This window comes from Zerene cesonia, chromosome 22 (genome assembly GCF_012273895.1).
Source record: "Zerene cesonia ecotype Mississippi chromosome 22, Zerene_cesonia_1.1, whole genome shotgun sequence".
NCBI lineage: Eukaryota > Metazoa > Arthropoda > Insecta > Lepidoptera > Pieridae > Zerene > Zerene cesonia.
The window spans coordinates 227,415-248,004 of NC_052123.1; the positions used below are offsets into that span (position 1 = coordinate 227,415).

A 20,590-nucleotide genomic window follows, 5' to 3' on the forward strand; every position below is an offset into this window, starting at 1 on the left:
CTGTGGGGGTGTGGTACTTCCCCGGTGCGAGCTGGCCCAATTCGTGCCGAAGCGTGCTCGACTTCCACAATAATATATTGTCTAACAATGTATGTAACATATTGTCATACAATACTGATATATTTAGAAAACGGGACACATTTCTATTCTTCTACAAAAAATATTCGATATAATATCCCACACATCGCTAACTGAAAACTAACTAAAACTACTAAAATTGTTTACCAAATCAACTTAAAAGCTTTTAAAACTACTAACTATAGGGATTCTTGCAGTCTCTTCTCGTAGAAACTTTGCGAACAGGTAGTAAATATTAAAACTGAGTCATGATGTTTCTGCAAGAAGTCTGATTATTTATGTATATATATATCTAGACTATATCTTACTAATCACCTAAAGGCAGACACACAATCTCCAAGTTTGAAAAATTTAAAAACATAACATCAATTTAAAAGTTGAACATTAAGCAGCGAGTTTTACAACTTCATCCTTTTATTTTGCTGTTACAAAGAACGCTTTTTATTGCCAACCTTGAAATTCAATATGTTTTAGGTGTACGCGTAGACGGTTGTATTTTTTTGCACTTGATACACTTTTTTCCTAATGTCCTTGTCTGTCATTTTGCCATTTTAATGCGGGAAATCAAAATTTATTATGTATATCATTAAACGTATCTATGTATGTATACTTCTTTTTTTAATTTCGTTTACATCTGCATAATAAAGCAGAAAGATCACGCAGAACGTTAAAACCGATATTGTCGTTATTTCCCAATATAGCGCGAAGTCTTCTGTTCTCTACTGATTTTCCTAATCTCAGCTAATTGGGTAGAATAACTAGAATATTGTTATACAAGGCTTGATTATTTAAAACTTGAGGATCATTCACATCTTTATCGTTAATGATGATAATATCGCAATCTTTATATTATGTACAGAAGGTAAGCTACAAATTTGTCTATAGATATTAATTTTCTTTAGCGACTTCGAGCAGATGCATTTTACACCTGTTTTACATATCTATTGTTTACCAAAATGGTCAAACTTTTGTTATAAAACAATTCGTTATTTTTTTTTTTCATTTTCCTTCTAAAATATTAATTATTAAATGAAAACGAGAAAAGTAATAAAATCGTAGTTTTGGCCATAACGGGAAAAAATATTATACATTAAAATGTTCCAGTAAATTATTACATTTCCGTAGATAATAACGACTGACTCTAAAATAATTAAAATGTACACATATAAATTTGTTTTTATGTTACTTTTTGCACGCTCAATAAAGTTGTTCATCAAGTAACACAATTAATGTTCGTTTTAAGCACACATCATGTGAGTTGTTAAATTGTTTTATTGTAACCTATCAAGTATTTATTCCAATTATTATTAGCAATTAATAATTCCAATACACACATAAATAGTTCGTTTATTTTATGACCATAGATCGTAAACTGCAGGCAATGGATACCGAATAACAATACGAACAAAAAAAATTTTTCATAAACTTTCATATTCACAAAACTTACGCGTCCAATAAAATAAAGTACATCCAAAATAAAGCAAACGAACAATCACTGCGAACGTACACTTCGCTTTTCACAAATCTCCACTGCACTTTTTCTCAAACTTTTCGACGCGTCACACAACCACCCCGCGTGAACAACGACACAAGACTGATCGTATAAACATAAAACAAGAGCGAGCGAGAGAAGCACCTGTGCACTTAAAATTGAATGATCGTTAGAGCGGGACGCCGTTAAAACATTGCAAACAACAGAGCGAGAGGAATATATGATTTATGATGTTATAAAACGTTTTCAAACTATCCATGATGCGTGTGATAATGGGTTGTATCGTTACACACACAAGATCGGTTTTCGATCGTCACGAGGGGTCGCTCATGTGACGTTTCGCGTCGTTGGGGTGTATTGTCAGGGTCAACATATGGCAATGTGCGCCTGTTGCTGTCAGCCAAATTCCTCAGCAAAAGTCGGAGAACAATACGTTAATTTCATTATTCATCGGCCGATCATTTATTTTAAATAAACTTTATCATATACAATGTAATAACATATGGTTTTCACAATTTGCAAACTAACGATGAATTGCATTAACGTTAAGTGCGAAATAAACGCATTATAATTGAGTTTCGATATAAGAGCAGCGATCGAGCCAGCAGGCAGAGGTTCATTTCATTTTCTTGTAAAAATGTTATGTTGTATTGTTTTCTAGTTTAACATTCAAGTTTTGAGTTGTGGAAAAATAAACTGTTTCATATATTATATTATTATTTATTTTACAATATATTACGATACAAGCGTATCATTTGGTCTACAGTAGTATAATTTCCGTAATATAAACAAGGATTGGATTTGGATCTGAACAAGATTATAATATACATATTTGAAGAAACAGACTAAGATAAAACAGATAAACAAAATTATTATTAAACAACTCTATAAAATTCCTTCGGACCTACTCTCATTTGGCGTGCTTTCAATATTATGAACAGTTTATCCTTTAAAAGTTGAAAATACTTATAAATTTATAGCAAGAGAGGCGGCGCCTATTTTTCGTAAAATTCCCGATGTATCGTATACATATCTCAATCTTGAACTTGCTAACGGAAAGCTTATTTAAAGATCTGTTTCCTTTTCAAAGCGAAGAGTAAATAAATATCGACATTTCGTGAATGAGTGCTCGCAGCCGCCAACACCTAAGTGGTTGTTATAGTACAGGAGCTACTTACTAAAAACAGGTAAGCTTCTATAAATAATTGATGATTAAAGAAACAGGGTTGAAGGGTTTGGGTTTTTATTTAAAAATAAATAAATAAAAAGTATGATAAACTTTGCTATTTATAAATTTTAATAGGTAACAATCATGCTGTAGTAGTAGTTAAACTATAATATGAAATGACACTGTTCGCAATCAATAATTATATTCAGAATTAAAAATACTAATTTAAATAAAGAAGCGAGAGAAAATAAATGCAAAAAAGCCAATACAATTAACTAAGTCACATGAAGCCCACTCTCAGTATGGCTTCTTTCTATAGAACCGGATACTACCCGACAAGCAATCCTATCAGTTGAATCCTCTTTATTGCTTCCACTCCTAAAAAAACCTCTCTTTGAATTCCACTATTCGATCCTCACGGTGCATATCGTTATTATAAAAAAATATATAAAACCCTACAGCTTTTTTTAATGATCCTGATTTTAATGATCAATGAAGTCTAAGAGGACAAAAAGAAAAACTAACAATAAATCACGCCTACAATAATAAACCCGATCGTTTCGCGTACTCTTAACTTCCTAGAAACGAACCAAACTCGCGAAACTCATCCGAAAGCCGCCGCTGGACAAACACACGGACGGATCCCCAGCTGTAAGATTATACAATTTAAAGGCAGGAAAAATCATAAATTTAATCTAAAAAAATAATAATTTGTAAGCCAATAAATAATAAACTATACACGCACCACAATATACTTTTTCATTCATAAATTTAAACAAATCAGGAAGTTTACATATAGACCCAGTTGAAAATGGACCATCTTAACGTAGAGTATAAAATTTCCTTTAATGGATAAATTTTAACAGCTTGTCACCAGCACGTGCTGACGTAACAGAGCTTCCGAGCTTTTTGATGTTTCAAACCTAGTGTTTGGGACATGCTTTGCTCGTAACTATAAACTTTCAGGATTATCATATAGAAACATTTAACAAAATTTGAAAAAGGTAACAGTTCATAATTTCCTCGAGCCAACTTACTACTCTGAGTATTATTGTGGGAGTCGAGCACGCTTCGGCACGAATTGGGCACCGGGAAAGTACCACACCCCCACAGAAAACCGGCGTGAAATAATAGCTTGCTATTGTGTTTCGTACGGTGAGTGGGGGAGCCGGAGGCCTATTTCCTTCTCCTAGCCCTTCCCAGTCCATTCCTTCTTTCCATTCATCAATCCTTTCCTCATCCCTTATCCCTTAAAAGCGGGCAGCGCACTCTCAGAGGTCTAAGCCTCTTCGAATGTTCGTGGGCGGTGGTGATCGTTTACCATCAGGCGAACCACCAGCTCAGTTGCCCGCTATGACATAAAAAAAAATATATTACAAGGTTATGCAATAAAAACACACGAACATAATTATCGATAAAAGATTAAAGGTGACAACGACTCCCTCATGCAGATTGTAGGTGCCTAAGCGTTTGAATACATTAGTAAATAGTATCTTATCTGGGTACTCGTATTTTTCTTTCTGTTTACTATTAATCTGTTTTTATCCTTAATAATTAATACAAAATGCGTATAGCGACCTCGATACTATAATAAATAGCAAATACCAATCATGTCCAAGTTTCTTACTTAGCTAATTTCTCAGCATTCTACGTCACTCCACTCTTTGATTAACGGAAACCAGTTGATTTTTCCTCCTGCACCGTGCACCGCGCACCGCACAAGGCGCGACGGTATTCCTCGAACCATCGCTGAATCGAGGTTATACATCGCAGAGACGAATTAAATCAATTACGTACGATGAGGTTTCTTAGTTATTTTTGGGTAGGGGAAAAGTTTCCATGTCAAACAGGAGCTTAAAGATAATATCAGTTGCCTCGCATGTTACATTTGAGAGTTTTATGGGTTTTGGTGTATTTTTGAACAGTTTCAGTTTGTGTGATTGTAGATTATATATTTACCTAAAGCATGGAATAAATAAATTCATTATCATTTCTGTTACAACCGATGAAATGTTATTTTGCAATTATTTGTCCCTCCATCATACTTTCAATGCTTTCTGTATCCTTTCCATTCTAGAAACGTGTGTGTGGTAATTGTCGCTTACCACAATACGTAACGTAAAAATAAGAAATAAAAATAATAACATGATACATGATCTTCAATCAATCTCAGCATCTTCACACACATAATAAAACTAGCACAAAAACCATAAAATCAGCATTTAGTTAACCTCAAGTAATCTGAGGTAAACTTCAATCGAGGCATAACAGCAGTAAATCAAAGCGAGTAGATATGAAACTAGTCGTAAAGTCAAAACAAAGCAATAAGGAATCGAGCGGGGACCTTCGAGCAATTATAGCATTGCGTTAATTCTACGTGTTAGGTTGCGGCACATCTGGATATTTAATCTAAAGCTTCGAGTTTAATAAATAATATATGTAACGCAAAGGTGACTGACTGTCTATATTATCAACATACAGAAACCTCGAAACCTTGGCTACCACTCCCGATTCGCGGTAATAGTACTGATAACTGAAGGGCTTCCACCGGTCTTGTACTATGAGTTTTCAGTTTTGTAACACTATTTTTTAATAACATTGTTTCATAGTATATGCATTTGAGTAAAAACATCGATAGTGTGATTTTAAAACCCATTATTTAATTTACGGCCACCTATAATTAATTAATTTACAGAACTAAAACTACATTAAACTTTGATCCGTCATAATAAATAACTTAAAAAAAACAGACTGGTGTTTTAAAAGTATACATACGTCTTATCAATTGCTTAAGATTACGACTCAGCAGGTACATTTTATTATATGAATCACATTATCTTTTTCCATGTCTATTATTACTACATAAATATTATACAATCCTCTAACCCAGTGAACACCCAGCTTAAAAAGCTACGTGACACAAGAAATCACCTAGGCGTTTCCCATATATACGTTTTTGGCGCAACTATGTATTTTCATACGTAACAACAGACGAGTTTACATAAACAGAGCGACGTGCAACCAATCATACCTTATTAGAGATCGCTGACGTCAAGCGGGCGCTTTTAAAAAGTTTTTATATTACAATCATATTATCTGATTTAGTTCCTTTTGTCTCTGTTTTGATACGATCGCCGTCGCCACTAATTTTGGTTTTACGTAACGTTCATTACGCTTTATTTGTTTTTTTCCTTTTTGCAATTGCCACGCCGCTAGTGTCGTGAATTTTAAGTATATGGATTACTTACTACTTACTAAGTGAATGCTAAATTACTCGACTGCTAATTACTGCCATTGTAGAGTAGAAATTTATACAACCTATCGATAATGCATGAACTGCTTATATTATTTAATAATATACTAGTCTAGATTTATCTATAATATACGAGTCTGTAGAGAAATCAGCCGTTTGTATTTTAGGGAATATGGCTTACCCCGACTGAAGGAGCTTTTACTATTATTTAAAAAAAAAATAAAATTTACGAGTAACATTCATATCAATGTAGGCTCTATGTAAATAAACACATTCTTATTATTCCTTTGCCTAACCTCTTATAGTCTTACGGCGCTCATAGGTAAGTTTAAACACCATAGGAATAACCTTTTACGTATAAAACTATCACGCTAATACACAACCATTTTGAAACTTTTATTCTAATATGCGTATTAAATACTTTGTAATATTTTTGTGAAATATGCGCAGACGGAGACGTTTTAAAATTTACATACGTTTCTGTAAAGAAGGAGTGTAGAAAATTCATATTTCTTAAAAATAAAACATAGAAAACTAATTGAACAAACACCCCTACACACACTACCACGCATTGAACATACGCTTATAGGCATTCTCTTTATATTTGCCGAATTTCGACTAATTCGCACTGAGCGAACACAAATAACACATGTTTTATTTTTTATTAGTGTTTAGAAAAGTCCCAATATTATCGTTGGCGAGCAGAGCGGTGACGGCACGCATTGTCTAGCTCGGCCAGCGCATACATATGTACAGTGTACGTAGCTGCGACTGTGTAAACACCGTGTGCGATCATACGCTTATTGTTCGAGGAAAAGCGAATCGATTCAACGCTGATGTCATCTCGACGCGGCTCGACATTATCGTCAGCGCATATACAAGACGCGATAGCGACACGCGAGAGACGAATATACATCATTTTATAATTTAATTATTTGATTTTCAGTTGAGATAATACCTACGTGGTTGTTTACCTATGTGGTTTGGTTGTGGACCAGTCTTAAAATAAACAATTTCTTATAAATTATAATATATAAGTGATGAAATTATGTAACTGAAAACAACGTACCAAAAAACACTTTGCATTTGATATCCAGTTTACATACTATATAACAATAAAACCTTTCGTTATTAAAACCTTCAATTATCTCTACAAACGTAGGCTTATTGAAAACGAACAGCCATCACAAATAATTGCAACCTTTGCACATCACGTTCACACGTAAAACGACAGGTCAAGCAGCGTGCTAAAGCAAATACCATAGGGTCAAGTCGACATGCCGCACGCGAGCAAAACAAACAGCATATTAAACAACTTGTAACAAATGCTTTTGTAATTATGTAAACGACTCTCGCTTATTTATTTCGAACCGATATCCCTCGTCGCCATCTAATCGTAGAGGCGTACGTACTATGCAAACGTGTATGACCGGTGGTATACCATCAGGCAACCCACCAGCTCCATGCCGTGACGTTGCAGTAACAATAACATAAAAACCCGAATGTGGGATGATAAATTTTATGAAACGGTTGATTTGAAAGTGATAAAATAAACGCTTGTTCGAGTCAATCAGGAACCCGGGACGTTTGTCTGGAACGAAGTAGCTTTTATTTGTGAAAGAAGTTTCAAAATTAATCGAGTAGTTAATGAGTTTATTCAGTACATAGACAAAGTTAAAATGTTTACTTAAGAATTTTTTATATTGTTATAAATACCGGGTTCGTGTTCGCTACAGGTGAGATTTCGACATACAGCAGACTAGTGGCTCAATAGATAACAACTCGAAAAATACCTACTCGCCAAATTGAATGAATCCAGACTTACGACTTGTATATACTATTTAAACAAGTTGTTTTTCTCCGCGCGTTTTGTACGTGGCAACATTAAACGTGTAACATAGATTCTTGGACATAGTTTAATCTAGATTTAATTGCTTTAAGTCCTAAGCAACCTCTTGTGTTGAAGGCAACTAGATCGTAAGCAATCTTTAAGTTTAATAGGCGAAAACACAATACGCGAAATACTAGATATAATTTGACATATTATTAAGTTGAATGCAGAATAGTATGAAACGTATAGAGTTGAACCTACCCTTTTTATTCAAATTTCATTGCACAGAAAGCACCTTTATCGATTAGGTCTGATCAATTTAAACAATTATAACATTACTAGCTGCGCTCCGCGCTTTCACCCCGGGTAAGTCCGTATCCCGTGGGAATATCGGGATAAAAAGTTGCCTATGTATTATTCTAGTTGTCCAGCAATCTACGTACCGTAATGAAAATTTAATTGCAATCAGTTAAACAAACACACACACATACACACATCCTTACAAACTTTCGCATTTATTATATTAGTAGAAAGCCAATATTAATATTTTCGTTAGCATTACAAAATGAAAGAAATACATAAAACTCTTAAAGTTTTTTCAAAATGTTAAATAGGAAAACGGTATCACACTATAACATACAAAAATAAATTTTAAGGCGCCATAATTAGGAGAAATAAGAAATACACCACTACATCCTCTACTGAAGGAAATTACATGGAAACATTGAATTTAATAGTAACAATGCAATATTAGCTGGCAGCCCGCCAATGATTAAATTTTCTCATTCCTCGAATTATCGCCATATTTGATTTGTGAATCTATTGAGATTTCACTGGAAGTTTAAGTATACATAATAATGGCTGTAAATATTTACGCAAATCTTATAGGAGTAATAATTTGTACGAGTTTCTTAGAATTTTACGTGATAATGTAAATTTTAATGAAATGTAGGTTGAGATACACACTATCAGGATCAGTTTCATGTACCTCACAGACTGAAGATTGTTAAATAGCCAGTCATCTTAAGTCTGTAATTAAAAAACCACATTGCTACGTATTCTTTCGTTAATGCAATCCTACTATCCTATCATACTAATATTATAAATTCGAAAGTTTGTAAGAATGTGTATGTGTGTTTGGTGCTGTTTCACGCAAAAACTACTGAATCGATTGCAATGAAATTTGGTACGTAGACAGCTGGACCCCGATATTCCTACGGGATACGGACATACGCGGGTGAAACGGCGGGGCGCAGCTAGCAATCGATAAAACAAGGTAAGCATCATCCAAATCTTTTTCTCACACTTAGAAAGTTATGTTTTAGGAAATACACCATAACTCCTTACTGTTCTACCACATCTTTACTACTTCTTACTAAATTAATCTACAACTAAGATAATTTTATTTTAAACTCATCTCCATACAAATGATCTCAAATATTCATATGTTTACACGTTAATGAAGTTTTTTTTTAAATATCTCTTAATATTAGAAGGGTTAAAATACAAGATTAAAACAGTATAAGAGTTATTGATCAATGAAGTAAACTCATCAAAACCCAATCCCGCCGCATCTCGTCTCAGCGCCACGTGCGCGCGCGCAGACAGGTGCACAGACTATATTTAGGCAGCAGATGCACGGATTGACAACAGCTGCCTTCCGACCATGTGTGATATGCAACCTGAGATTCTTTTTTTTCATATATTTTTATAAACATCTGATGATAAGAATATTTTTAACGACAAGATGGATCTTTCGCTTATGAATCTTTAAGAATGTATAGATCTTTTTTAATTGTTTTATTTCACGGCATTTTTTTTTCACATATTTTTTAAATTATAATTGGTATAATTAAAAAAATCCTATGTTTTACAAAACGATGCATCATATTTATTGTAGGTGGATCAGGTGTTTCATAATACTTCGCCGTAATATTTATGAAGAAAACAACTGACCATCCACCCTAAACGTATTGATGAAAGTCACAGAAAGCAAATATTTCTATAATTTTCTTTTTATTCATAGGAGGCGACTGAGCAGACGCGTCACCTGAAGATGAGTGACCAGCGTCGCCCATACACCACCCACCCACACGCAAACGACATCGCGAGTATGTTGCCGGCCTATTAAATTGGAAAAATTAAGGAATCATTTTATTTATTTTTCCGTGTTATCTCGAGTACAAAACGCAAAATAACTTCATTATTTCACGCGCAGGTGCAAGCAAGGACGTTTGAATATCTAGTATACATACTTATTACACACTTCATTTGACATATAGGAGTCATACCGTCAGCTAATTACGTCCACGTCTTATTAGCGCTTAAAACTACAATTATGACGACATAATTAGTGTGTCGCTACAGCCTGTCTTAGTGTAGGGTTAAATAATTCAGTTTATTCGGGAATTCGTATTTCTTTTTATCTTATTGAAAGTTTCTTATAACATAAAGTATCTTTATGATAAGGAAATCATAAACGCCTTAACCTCATAAAATTTAAGATCGTATACAAATAAAGGATACTTAATGGTTTTAAGTTAAGAAAAATATCATTAGGTAAATAATTTTGAGAAAACAACACCAAAAGCACACTTTTTAATTTATTATGAAATAATTCCGATATATTTAATCATACTCTATTGTTTCCTAAGATAGAGTGCGACACCTAGTGACGAGTAGCCGCACTGAAACAACAGCGCTAAGTAGTACGACAGAGCAACAATAGATGGCGCTTAAAACAATTAAAACACACGATTGTATTAAATCCAGTACTTACATGAGAATATATTGTAATTTTTACAATTGTTATGTGCAATTTACCTGAAACAAAAATAAACAGATAAGTTACATGTTTTTTATCATATAAAACTATAGATATTATAAAAACTTTAGTACCGTACAAAGCGAGTGATTCGAGCATTTTGATGCTATGAGATTATTGTATACATATTTTTTACGTTCAATATTTAACCGTCACTGATTTTAATAATAAGCTATCACAACGATCGCTGTCCAATATATCTATAGGAAAAACATCTCTTCCACCGCCTGAAAGAAAAGTTCAAAAAATGAAAAACACAACAAGACAACAACCTACACTCCTTACTCAACTGCAACTTTCTATAGTAAATACAACAATGAGTTGTACCGTTAAAAATTCAACACCTGAATATAGAAATGTGAATTTCAATTCTCCACCTTTAAACATAACCAATTCATAGCAATTTTTTCTTTTACGTTTTCAAAGCACTCTCAACTAAATGCCTGCCTAAATGAACACACATCATTCGACCAATTAAAGCAAACCAACTGCAAATATATATTTTTAAGTAAAACAGTCCTATCTCACACAAACCCACCTGATATCGCTCTCCGTCGATACTTGTTCCTCGAGAGCATACCAACCGTCACGATCATAATAATCATTCGAAAGATGTACTGGCACAGTACTGACAACGTTCAAAACATTAAAATTTGAGGTTGCATATTATTTGATAACAAGAACAACGGAACCCCACGTCTACCTAATTCGTAACGAACCTTTTTTATTAACAGAATTTAACGTAAATAACGATGCTGAGATATATATGTTAAGATTTTGTTATGAAAATGATACCGTTTTACAATAAATAGTGATAACGGAAACAGTAATTTACTCTCAGTTTTTAAAGATCGGATGCTACAAATCATATGATCAAAATTGGACCGTCTAAAAATTGTTGTGTATAACATATATGTTTTAATTAAAACAAGCGTATAATCTTGTTTACATTTCAAGAAGGATTGCTTCTTACTTAATTCTCTAAGTATCTTTAAAATATAGTTCTTCAATCTACACAACATAAAAACCGTTAGCTACACGCAAATTTTATAACCTAGCATCACCAATATCTGCCATCGCAAAGACACCCTAAAACAAGATCCGGATTACAGGCTCTCAGTAAGAGCCACAAAGCACAACTGAACCAATTCGACTCCCGTCAGATGTCGGCAGATACAACACAAAAGCTCTGCATTCATAGAAATAGATCGGGATTGATTGAAATACCTCGGGAACTCGATTCTTCGTGTACAAAAGGCTAGAATGTCAAGGGTTAGACATATAAAGGGAATAGTAAGAGTAACTCTTAATTCTGAAACAAAGCTATTGTTTCAAAGCACAGAAATAAGCTCTGTCCAAGGATGTGAAATGGGCGGCTTTATCGTTTATGAGCGTTTTAAGCCAAGCAACATATAATTTGTAACAAAGAGATGTAATACAGTGGAGTGCAAGAGAAAGCAAAAAAGGACGGTTTTATGTATAAGACTCATGAGGTAAGGAAGTAGATATATAAAATTATCTGATGTGACGAAACCAAGAAAGGTAATCCAACATCACAAGCAGTAATTAATTACAATCACAAGAATACAAGTGTAAAGATTATTTAGTTAAGATGGAAAAAGGCTTGGAATCAGGGTGCCGAAATACGATTGAAAATCAGAAGTGAAGTCATCAGATGTTATATGATAAACGAAAGGAGCTGGCCGTGATCGGTCGATAGATAAGATTGGAGATAGATGCAGTTGGAAAGATTGCCGATTGATTATCTATTTTTATTGCACAGTATAGAGATAACTCAAATACTTTAAATAAAATGAAATATTCGATATATTAAAAGCCCTCTCCAATTTTATTAAGGCATTTTAAGTTTACATATGTACCTGCTAATTAAAATCTTATTATTAGATGGAATTCACCAAATCACGTACATATTTCAATTCGCCCAACGAGGCTCAATGATACATCCTTAAAGACATGGAAAATATTCTCAGAACAGATAGTACCGGCATCGTATAACCCACTCCTGCTGCACACGGGTGACAAAAGGTTTAATTAAGCCCTGTTCGCTCGACAGAATCGAGAAACGATTCTCTATTTGCATAGTATATGACTTGTGAGCTACTACTTTGTGCCCGCGGGCTTAGTGATTAGATCATATAGAGCACTATCTGTCCTTCCGTGGCTTTATGTGGCTTTACCTCCGCAGTCAATGGAAAAGATTGAGAGGACCGGGGGTTTTCCCTGCTCAGTTGCCGTACCTGTGGGATTACCGGGATAAAACTACTACTATGTCCTTTCTCGGGTCTTAATCTTTTTAAAAATTAAAGTAGGAATTTGAATACTTTTACTGGTTCTGCGATGAAACTGGAATTTTTCAAGTTTTGTTTGTTATATTCGTAAGAAACTACTGAACCGACTAAGACTTTTTTACATAACCTCCAAAACGTATGATAAGTTAACTGGAAACCGTGGCCTCACTTCAATCGGGTTAACAACTAGCGTAATAGCGTTTATCCTGCCTGCAATCTATATTTGCATCAAAATTTCACACAAATGCCATCAGATGTTTTTGTGTGAACGACTAACATATACTCATCCTTACAAACTTCCACATTAGTAATATCAGTAGGAAGTCCACAAGCCTGTATACCTTCCACCAAAGTGTGTCAGTACGATCGCACCACCCCAGTTTCCTGGTACCGACAGCCGACCAGCTGCAAGCGGTCCGTTCACACATCTTATAAACATAGACACTTTTGAATCAGTTCTAAGTTTTCAATAAGAACACGTTTTCACGTGTGTGTGATTTTTCATTGATTCATTTTCTACTGAGAAATGTTATAGCTGTGTGATTTAAGTTAACGTAGTTATGCGTGAATTTATACTTTCCTTAAGAGAAAACTTAAGAAGCTTTATGTTGTACGATTAATACTCGTTTTGGGCAGCAGTCCTTTCACAAAAATACAGTTTCAAAAATAGGTTTGTTTCTAAGTAAAATTATGTTAATGCTGTATAAGATAATAAGTTTGTTTTCCAGGATCCTGGGTATCCTTTAGAGTAATTACCTAAGAATAATCCCAGCAACGATCCACTTATGAATTATACTATATTCCGTATATAATATCTACAAATCTGTTTCTGTTTTGAAACAGGCCTGTCCGTCGTGTTCTGGTAACCAATAAATGGTCAGAACGTGTTGTGGCATTCCTTCATTGTGAACACGCGTCGTGGCGGAATAGCATGTCAGCCACTACATGAATCTCGGTATGTGGTCTTTCTATGATTGCTTCGAGTCACGACGCGTGGAGCGTATTGACAAGAAACTTTTACCATTAGGTACCACGACGCGATGTGAAATAATTTTTCGTTCAATTAGAAAAATCAGTCTTTGACCACAACCTATACATTGCAAATTACATGTCATCAAGCATCACCCGGTACTCAGCACCATATAATTTACGATCAAACTCACAAGTAACAATAAATACACTAGATTAAATAATACATGCACCGAGCCACGTAAACACTAGATCTGATGTAGTACGTAAAATAGAACATAAATAATCGGCTAACAAGTAAATTGGCGAAACCCCAGAAGCGTCGAGAATATCTGGATATTTTCAGATTTCCCGAATACACATTTGTACTATGCGATATTAGAATGAGGCTGTTCGCCCATTGTGATGTAACACATGACTCATGTATATACAGATCAAGATAAACATTACAAAAAAAAAGCATGATGAACCGGATAAAATAACAAACAAAACACAATACCTATACTCTAGAACTAGGGAAATTTAAAAAGTACAATCAACCATAATAATAGTGATAAATAACATGATTTGATTGTACAACCCCTTTTGTACTTATCGCACCCACTCTTTCAATTCGCCAGCCAATTATAATCAGCGTAGCAATGTGTCCACACCGCAACCAACCGCCGTACAAATGTAGGCGAATAGTTTGCATCTGTCGGGTTGGCGTTGCATCCGCCAAACAAAACTTCTTCAGTTTAGTGTGTACCAAGGACGCGATTCGTAAATCGCTTTATTGTTGGCGGGATATTTCCATCTATTTGAAAATACATATAATATTAATTTTTTTAAGAGTCAGAATAACAAGGAAAAAGCGCGTGCTCAAACTGTTGCTCATTACGTTCAAGAGAAATGTTATTTTGGATGTAATAGACACATACAAAGAACAATGAACGGGATATTAAAAACATAATAGTGTAAACATACTAAGATATCAAAGCCGATTTTTTTTTTATTTATATGACCAGTATTCTTTTAGAAACGCTTTATATACTACATTGCAATTGAGTGCCTACCGAATATACTATATACACTTTATTTCACATGATCGGTGATTTTTATAAGACAGCGAGCAGAAATCGAATATCTCGAATATAATTGACAATATGATTAATTACAATTTCCAATTGGTGTAATGTAATCAAATGATCTCAACGCAAAATGAATCGGTGGCAGCTTACAAAACACACTGAAATCCGTTTCCCGGAAGGTGTGCGTTAACACTTACATTGTTTATGGAAATTGGACATAGAATTAGTTTCTCAATGCTTTTATCTTCTTTAAACGCGCCTTTTGATTTGTTGTAACCCGCGGCTTCGCTCGCGTTCAATTCGGCGGAGTTTAATAGATGTTATTATAGTTATAAACTTTCCTCTTGAATCACACTTTCTATTAAAATAAGCTTAGTAAACAGTAGTTAAAAAGTACTAAGCATACATACAAATGCATATAAAACGGGACAGACGCGGGAAGCGACTTTGCTTTATAGTACGTAGTGATAATCTTGTGCGTGTGATTTTCTCAATACAATAAATTTTTTCTACGAAATAACTGTTGCAATTTGTATGACATGATATTAAAAATGATTTATTTACGTTCGATTCATTTCTACAAAATGTAAAAACTTAAATATTATTACCAGTAGTAGTTATTCGATGCTTAAGCGATAACATCGCCTAAATTATGCTCTTTATACTGGTGATATTTTTCTTATTTGTGTCTTTTACTTTTCTCTTAAAAGTGCATAAAAAGAATTTTTATTAGATTTGATTTGTAATTTCGCAAAACGACCATTTCTCATTTTTCATATGGAAGTTTAGCTAGAGCTAGATAAACCAATATATATATATTTTTTTTATCTTACCTTCCCTGAACATAAATTATGTAATATATAAGTATGCAACGCATTGGTTTCTCTTAAATATCTACAACATCAAACAATCAAATATCGGAAATACATAACAGAGCTATAACTATACATACCACTTGCGAATACATCACACACCAACCAACCGCACCTCATAACTCGACAAGCTAACAGTATAATTTACTAGCAGATGCACACAACTTCGTCTGCTCAGTAGGTAAAACTTTTGCAACATATTTCATGGCTGATCCGCTACTTTCGCACGTAGCGAGAGTCTTAAAACGGTGAAGGAAAACATCGTGAGGAAACCGGCATGTCCGAGAATCAAAAGTTCGACGACATGTGACATCTGCCAACCCGCACTTGGCCAGCGTGGTGGATTATGGCCTGAACCCTCATAGGAGGCCTGTGTCCCAGCTGTGGGAACATATAAGGGTTGATGATAAGTCATATAGCCTTATTGATAACGAGACCATCCAACACAGAAACGATTTTTTCCAATTCAACCCAGTACTTCTTGAGAATATTGCGTTCAAACTAACAAACCGTGCAGCTTTATTGTAGTTTAGATCATGAAGGTCGCGCCAGTACACGCGTACATTCTACCGCTGAACAGTGAATGATCCCACCCATTCATACAACAATAGGATTGCCAAAATCGCCATTCAGCTGCGGATTGAAGCATCGATCAGCGAGCTGAATGTTGTTTATCGTCGGTGCACTGTTTTATACATAAATTCCTATCCGTTTGAATAAAGCTAGATGCGTTTATAAACAACGCTACGTTGAAATGTGGGCATCGTGGGAGGTTCTGTTACTAATTGCGATGCAGGTCCATCTCTGAATCGCTCAATGGGAATTCATTCGACATTTTACAATTTAACACCTGGCAAATTGATTGGCAATCCGTTAAAAAGTTTTTAATTTCTGTATAATACTCGCGTAAAATCAAACACATGAAAATACTATGGTCGAAGTCTACCCTTGCGTTAGTTTAGCGCAACATTTTCTACGTCTCGCAAGTGTTTATAACCAGAATTTGTGGGACATTCAATTTTGTATTGTTTTAAGGCAACTTTTAATGTTAGCGGTGTTCAATGTTATTATGAATATCATTCATTAAATAAACATTAAATCACAACCTACATTTATAGAATTACCTACATAATTTCAACACAGTAGGTCTTAAGATAGATCACCTGTATGCAGCCGGTCCGCAGTGAGACTGCGCAAGAGCCGCTTGATGCTGCGCCGCCTGCGCACGCCGCACGCGCCGTCCGGCGAGCTCATGCCGCCATAGCGCGACACGCACACACACTAACACTCAACGTTACAGCTTTGTCTCGAGTCATATCACTATTTGGATAATTATTAATGAAATTATGCGAATTTATCGGTGTATATAAAATGATAATATGGGTTACATAACTGAATTATAAAAAAGTTGTAATCCAATTAATTAGTAACAAACCCTGGCTATCTCAGTAACGTTTTCAAAATTTCGGATATCGCAATCCTTAAACCGATATATAAGATTACACGGCACCTACGAAAGTACACAGCCTCCTCATTTGTAATGCAAACTGCGTCTTAATCACCGTAATTACACGACACGGACCCTCTGTGCAAATATCAATCAGAGAGGATTAGACATACGGGCACCTAGAGGCAGCTGTAGGCACTGCGGATATTTGACGTGAAGGTACGCAATGTCAGCCTCGTGGTTCAATATTTATTTATCTATATCTAGAAGCACTTTTAAATTGTCTTAATATAGTTTAACCATTTACTGCCGGTTCGGAAAGCCGTTTCTACAGAGAAGAGGCGGCGAAGAAACTCTGTAATTGCTCATTTCATGACAATTGGAATTACAAAACAGATTATAATGTAAAAGCGATTGGTTGTTTGTAAGTTGTAGACGCTGATAGCGACTTTACACCGCATCATTTATCGACGACATGTTTAACGTAGAGTGTAGTAATAAAAAGCTACGGGATACGAGAGAAATTTAGTGAGTAGTACATAGGTACAAGTTTCAATTCATCTTGGAAGAGTGGATTTACTTCACCAGCAAAGCCCTACACCGAATTACCGAGAATAAGAGTAGCACAACAGTAGAACAATTCAATTCAACCAAGTACCTAACGATGCCTTCAGCAATCTCCGTAGCACAGAGTTTCATGCAGTGGTTTCTAATAATATTTACATCCTCGTTTATGTAAGAGCATTATTATTATATTATCATGTTAATCTAATCATAAATAATCTCATTGTCCGCACTGAAAAGTGACTTCCCTATATAATTGTGTGTACACATAGTGAACACACACAAGCACACACCACGGTCTCGCATGTGTGCGACACTGCAGCGTGTTTCGAGATCAAAGAGATTATCCGACGCGTTTCATCTGGATTATAATATGATTACAATGGCGCGCGCCATGCTTCGTGTGATAATTAAACTATAGTAGCCGCTGGCCCCGGTTCCGTATGCATTGAACTACAAAGTTTATGAGAAATTTTGAAAGAATACAAAGTCTATGCTGATGGAGACAAAGAATCTTACGTGTACGAAAACTGATCAAATATCATTTTCCTCATTTGTTTATCAGTAATACGGTACACTATTTCATGATTGATAATTTCAGGCGCCATTTTATTAATTTATATAGCCTATATATCTACCACAATTCTGTTGATAACAACGACACCTAATATGTCAAAATTCATTTATCGGTTTGGGCCGCAGGGAGGGCTAATGAAATGCACATACATACATATATACGCTCAAACATACTCCTTTGGTCAGTCGGGCAAACAAAAAGTAAAAACAACACTTCACTGATACCAAGCACTTATTTCCAGCTGTGAAACTATTGACGTCAATCAAAGCAACAACAAGAACACGCTAGAATGTATTGGGTTTTGTTCAACTACAAGGCCTAAACGGGCCGAGCCGGGGCGGGATGCTAGTCATATATACAAAATAATAAAGTAGTCTAAACCCAATTTATTGAATAATATTTAATCATTCCTAAAATAATGAACACTTACGATAAAAAACGACACGTTATTTGGTTCCTGTTACTGTGTTGCTTGAAAGACTAGCAAACGGCCAACCTTAAAAGCTTTCACGTGTGCAATAACACAAAATCTCACATCATCTATAATACTGTTTTTTTTTGTCATAGCGGGCAACTGAGCTGGCGGTTCGCCTGATGGTAAGCGATCACCACCGCCCGTGAACATTCGCCGTACATGGCAAAGCCGCTGCAAATGCGTTGCCCACTTTTAAGTGGTAAATGAATGATAAGGAATGGATTGATAACGGAAATAAACGGACTGGGTAGTGTGAGGAAAAGAAAACGGGCCTCCGCCCCTACCAGGCACCGAACGAAACACAGTAGCATGCTACTATTTCACGACAATTTTCTACGGCGGTTTGATGCCTTTCCCCGGTGCGAGCTGGCCCTATCCGTGCCGAAGCGTGCTCGACTCCCACACTTGAAACATTCCACCACTTCACATCAAGCATTTGGGTAACAACTAAAAACAGGTGATTACAAAGCCGAACGAGCCGTAACGTTTTATTGTGCAGCCATTACACCCCGTGATATAAGCGTCGTAAACTCGCGTATTTATGACCGTTAAAAAATGCGCCCGGCTCTGGAATGTTCGCGGTACGATTCGAATGTATAATTTGAAATTGATTCGTTACTATGTATTTTAGTACTACATATATACTTCCTCATATAACGGTAAGTGAAGTAGTAGGTAATAGAGGAAAATTTAAGTTCAATCTGAGTGTGTAATTTAGAAAAAAAATCTGCACAACCTCACCATGAAAGAAGAAATTATATATAGCGAACATGCTATTTATATTTGTATTAAATCACTTTCTATACAAATATCAAACATCCAAGATATTTATTGTACTAACCATAAAGCAATATCTATAATCCGCGATACTAGAGCAATATCGTAAATATGTTGGGTCGGTGGGAGCTATAAAAATGCTTTGACCAGCCGGCCATAAAATAGGTCATAATGTACCCACTTCGATAGCATTCAAGCAAGTCGCCCAAAACATAACGGGCTGATGACATTTTACCAAAAATTATAACCAGCTGCCTGTGAACGATGCTAAAAATACCGATATCAGATTTACCATTCAATCCGGCTCGAAGGACTAAAAAGAGAAAGTATGAGCTGATAATACATACACTCTTGGTTGATACTGATATAATGATACATTGATAAAATTATATGAAGATATTATAATTATATGATTATATAATTATATGATGATATGATATGCGCATACACCCCCGAGCACCTTAGATGAGCCGCTATGACAGACTGACTAAGTCAATCATAAATGAAGATTTAGAAATTAAAAACTTTTTAACGGATTTTAAAAGCGATTTATTCATTATATTATTAACCCAACGACTGAACATCTCAGTCTCAAAAAGTTTTTAATTTCTAAATGTATAATACTCGCGTAAAATGAAACACAAGAAAATACTACAAATTTAGATTGTCGTGTAAAACGCTGAATCAGGATGTACAGCTAGCCCTTACAAATACATTGTTATTTATGCGAAATAATCTATTTAATTATTTGATAGATTTTACACGAAAAGAATCACAGTCTAATATCTCTACTCTTAATTACAATATTGTAGTACCAATGATAGCTTTCCCAGTGCATCGCATCCTTCTTTACAATCTATACTCTTAAACAACTTCACCGATGT

General features: G+C 35.1%; 1 protein-coding gene across 10 annotated transcripts in view; it reads right to left on the bottom strand.

The window, feature by feature from the left end:
- Positions 1–20,590, bottom strand: part of LOC119836103 (rho guanine nucleotide exchange factor 11) — a 148,480-nt gene that overhangs the window by 58,530 nt on the left and 69,360 nt on the right. For 3 of the 10 annotated variants that reach the window (XM_038361355.1, XM_038361354.1, XM_038361351.1), the window contains exon 1: positions 1,526–1,682. The exons of 5 other annotated variants lie outside the window; for them this stretch is intronic. The gene's annotated coding sequence lies outside the window, so the exon portion shown is untranslated. Of the gene's footprint in view, positions 1–1,525; positions 1,689–20,590 lie in introns of those variants that run through there. 2 more of the 10 variants (XM_038361353.1, XM_038361352.1) reach the window with 2 other exon arrangements.